We start from the raw sequence: 4,864 nt of genomic DNA, 5'->3' as shown, positions 1-4,864 counted from the left end.
GCTCTTCAGCTCAAGGCGAGCGCTCTACCACTTGAGCTACAGTGCCACTTCCGGTTTTCTGGTGGTTTATTGGAGATAGGAGTCACGGTCTTTCCTGCCCGGGCTGGCTTTGAACCTCGATCCTCAGATCTCAGCCTCCTGAGTAGCTAGGATTACAGGCGTGAGCCACCAGCGCCCGGCTGGGCTGAAAAATCTTAAGTGCATGCGCACGCACACAGGCACACACACACACACACACAACTGTAATAGTGGTAACCTACAATTCTGGCCACTCAAGCTGAGATTGGAGGGATGGAAATCTCTCAAGACCAACCTCAGAAATTGACATCATCTACCACATAATCAGCAAGCAGTAGACCTGGGGCATGGATCACCTGCTAGAGCACCAGTCTAGCCAGGGTGAGGCGCTCAGCTGACCAGTAGGTTGGGCCAGATACCTGACTACCAGGGGCAACATGGGGCCCTGCCACCCCCACACTAGAGCCCGAATGCAGGGTCATCTCCAGGGCAGCTGTTCTCGAACCCGCTGAGAAGTTCTGTGTGAAAGGCCTTCTGGTAACCTGACAGGGTGGAGGGCGGGCTCCGGGGCCACGCAAGAAGCAGAATGAAGGTTAGCAGAAGGTTCTTGGTATGGAGACTCGGCTGCCTGGGTTTTAGGCGTGTGCTCCACGCCTGCCCTCAGCGTTCGGGAACAAGGCAGGTGCGTCAGGGTTGTGTTTTGGAGCCTGGCACAGATGGCTTTCTCAGGAGGCGATCTGTGTCGGGGAGCAGGTCAGGGTCACTGATGGGAGGAGAGACTGACATTCCACTCTGCCTACCTTCCCACTCCGACGACGCCCCAAGGCCGCTCACTTCCACAGAGCTAGTCAACCTAGTGCAGAAAACTAGTGGGGCCTAGCAGTTTTTTGGGGTCTCCAGCTTGATCTTTTTTTTTTTTTTTGCCAGTCATGGACCTGAACTCTGGGCCTGGGTGCTGTCCCTCAACTCTTCAGCTCAAGGCTGGTGCTCTACCACTTGAGCCACAGCGCCACTTCCGGCTTTTTGCTTATGTGGTGCTGAGGAATCGAACCCAGGGCCTCATGCGTGCGAGGCAAGCGCTCTACCACTGAGCCACCTTCCCAGACCTCTATCTTTTGTGTGTAGGGTACTGAGTGGTAGAATGTGGGCTTAGGATCTGTCTTAAGTAATTCAATCTACGTAGTAATTAGTAATACAAGGGCGGGCCTGGCTCCTGCGCTGCAGGCAGAAGAGCCAAGTCCCCTGCCTCCCCCCCCCAGAGCCCCTCCAGGGCAGAGCTGCCAGGCCGGCACTGCCCACCCCTCCCAGCCCCGCATCCTTCCCTGCTGCACGGGTGTTCTCTCCCCAACCTTGGGTAAGTTACAAATTGTTCTCAGGCCTCTGAGTGGCATCTAGGCTGGCGTCATGTCCCCCTCTGGGATCCTGCCCAGTACAAGTCCCAGCATGCCTCCTGGGTTACTGCCGCTTACCACCTGAGTCCCCACCCAACGGGGATTGTGGGAGGCCAACTACGTGTGGTCCAGGTAGCCCCTTGCCCGCTTGACCCAAGACTTGTGTGCTTGCTACGTGCCCTTAGCTCACACTGAGGCGCTGGGTCGGGTGTCTGATCCTGGCCTGCACAGCACAAGTGACTTCTTGACCCAGAAGTACCATGCCCTCCGGCCTGGATTCTACCCAGGATGCCCTTGGCAGGCAGGGGACTCCCTCCCGCCCCCTCGGTTGTGGGAGGTGGGAGGCGGGAGGCCTTTCTCTGCAGGAGGAGAGTCTTCCTACCAACTGGAACCTTGACCTAGCAGAGGCAACGCTTACCTGTCTCCGGGAGGGAGCCCTCCAGCTCGCCGCTGCGCTGTGGGGAGGGTTGGTTTGTCCCTGGGTCCTGTCCACAGTCCCGCCCTCCTGACTCCTGGGTGGCCTCCTCCTCCCTTCCGCGTCCAGCCTCACCTCCACTCCCCCACTCCATCTGATTTGAATCAAACCCCAGAGAGGCCGCACGGCCTCGTGAGATCCCCCCAACCTGGCAGGCAGCCACCCCGCTTCGCTGAAGTAGGGCTCCACACAAAAGTTCCGTTTAGCTGGGCAGTGATTTGGCCAAGACTCAGAGGGGTGGACAAACCAGGGAGAATCGATACAATGGAAACATTTCTGCAGCAGGGCCAGAAGCTAACCTGCCTCCTGGCCTCTCTGTGCAGGGGTGGGAACGGAACCGGGGGCCTCAGGTCTGGCACGCCCCACTCGCTTTCCCAGCGGCCATTCCACTCACACAGTCTGTCCCTTGAGGTGGGAGCACCCCCCTCTGACCCCAGAGCGTCCCTCGTGAGAAGCCCTGCCCAAACGGTGGGGGGCTGGAGAAACCAGCTCCTGGGCTTTACTGGTAGGGTTGTAAAATGTGACGGCAGCTCAGAGTATGGCAGCTCCTTACACTATTGAACAACTGGCGTAAGATCTAACAACTGCAACCTGGGTGTATGAACTGGCGTAAGATCTAGCAACTGCAACTCTGGGTGTATGAACTGGCGTAAGATCTAACAACTGCAACTCTGGGTATATGAACTGGCGTAAGATCTAGCAACTGCAATCTGGGTATATAAACTGGCGTAAGATCTAACAACTGCAACTCTGGGTGTAGATCCAGAAGATCTGCATAAGTATTTACCCACTCATTTCTACAGGCCAGTTGTCTTTCTTTAAGGTCCAAGACTAGAAACTCAAACGCAGTGCCTGACACATTCTCTCACTGGCTGGCACCAACAGAGCACCTCTCTCCAACCGGTCAACCCTGGGAGATACTAAGGTACCCCTAAGGGAGGACTGGATGAGCAGAAGATGGCAGCACACAGTCCTGTTCAGAAAGGAAACTGACACTGGCCATGGGTGGATGGATCTTGAAATCATGCCAAGGGAAACGGGCCAGGAAAGGGCAAATACTGTACCATTCCAGTCTTTGAATAGTCAAGTTCAAAGACAGCAGTGAGACACTTACCAGGGGCTATGGAGACAGCAGACACTGGGTACCAGGTTTCATTTCGGAAGATTAAGACTTTACCATTATTATAAGAGGACGAAAGCAAGCCAATGAGCAAGTGAGGAGCAGTGTGTGACGTGTGAAAGTAAATGGAGGGCACCCTGAGGGGTGAGGTATGCAACGTAAAACAGGATTTTAAAAGCAGGCAAGGTATTATATGTATGTATGTCTATTATGAGAAACACTCCGGACATTAAGATGTAAATCATTTTAGTATTGCAAGTTGAAATATGAAACAAAAACCACCATGGCAGCAGGTGGAGTTGTTAAGATTGGAATCTGGAAAGGTGTCATGAAGATTCATCACACAGAAGGTGACAAGGAATGCACAGCACTGGAGACAGAAGGACAAAGTCAATGGAAGACACTATGGACACTGATGTATTAGGTCAGTACAATCAGATGAGGTATTAAGTTATCTAAGAGATGACTTAAAGAGTTGGTGATTGGGCTGGGAAGGTGGCTCAGTGGTAGAGCGCTTGCCTTGCATGCATGAGGCCCTGGGTTCAATTCCTCAGCACCACATAAGCAGAAAAGCTGGAAGTGGCGCTGTGGCTCAAGGGGTAGAGTGCTCGCCTTGAACTGAGGAGCTGAGGGACAGCGCCCAGGCCCAGAGTTCAGGCCCCACGACAAAAAAAAAAAAAAGAGTTGGGTGGGCTGGTGGCTCATACATGTAACCCTAACTACAAAGGATGCCGACATCTGATTGGGGTTCAATACCAGCCCGGGCAGCCAAGTCTATCTGTAAAACTCTTAATCCCCAATTAACTACAAAAAAAAAAAAAAAAACCCAATGGCAAAATACTAGTCTTGGGTGTAAAGCCCAGGCCCTGACGTTAAGCCTCAGTACTGGTATATGCACGGAGTTCTGAGAGCCCCTTACATAAGCACTGTGCAGGTCTGTGGTTTGTGGGCCCTGAAGTCCGTCCCCAGGGGTCCCAAGGTCTGTTGTACTTACTGGAGCCCTGGCTTGCCCGTTACTCACTCTTCATCTTCGCTCTTGGAGTGCTCCAGGTCAGACTTCACTCGGTCTTGCCTTTGCTTTCTTAATCAAGACTCAATTCCTTCCCACAGCAAAAACCTGAGAAAATGTCTCTACTGCCCTTAAAGTTCTGCACAGCTTTTGCTAGAATAAGATAATTCATCCTTGTTCTATGCCATCAGGAATGAGGCTCCGGTCCAGGACTCAGTCCCCAGGCCACCTGCATTGACATGCACAGCATGGCTATGCAAGGGGGGGATTTTGGCTTACAATAGCCCGATCGGGGCATTTCCCAGCTGCCGTCTTGGCTGGTTCTGCACAGTTCATTCCTCACTAAGGCTTTTGTTAAAAATCACCCAAGGACACTAGAGGAGTGAGTCTTGATAGCATAAGGGGAGTAAAACAAATACACAAATATCCTTTAAAATCCCAAGGAAGAACCCGGAAGACAGGTCTGCAGGGCAGGAGAAGAGCTTGGCGGGCAGCTGTGACACGGGAACCCAGAGCTCCGTGTCTCTGGGTGAGCTGGCAGGGAATCCAGCCACCCAGGAGGAAATGGCCCAGAGCCCTTCCTGCCAACACCATCTCTTGCATAACAAATCCATGTCCCAGGTCACTCACCCACTCTGGGACGGAGGAAGCAGCACTTGGGTTACTTTCTCGACTCTGTGGAGATGACCAACTGCCAGAGGGGGGAACTTCACAACGCCAAGAATGTCTTTTTTGTTTTAGAGGCAAGGAGTTCATTTTTTGTAACAAGCACTTTTGAATGTCTCCAAATATCAAACCAGAAAGTTGATAAGAATTCTGGGCAGGGCTGGGAAGGTGGCTCAGTGGTAGAG

The sequence above is a fragment of the Dipodomys ordii genome, unplaced genomic scaffold (assembly GCF_000151885.1).
Source record: "Dipodomys ordii isolate 6190 unplaced genomic scaffold, Dord_2.0 Scaffold69, whole genome shotgun sequence".
NCBI lineage: Eukaryota > Metazoa > Chordata > Mammalia > Rodentia > Heteromyidae > Dipodomys > Dipodomys ordii.
This window is presented reverse-complemented; position numbering follows the sequence as displayed.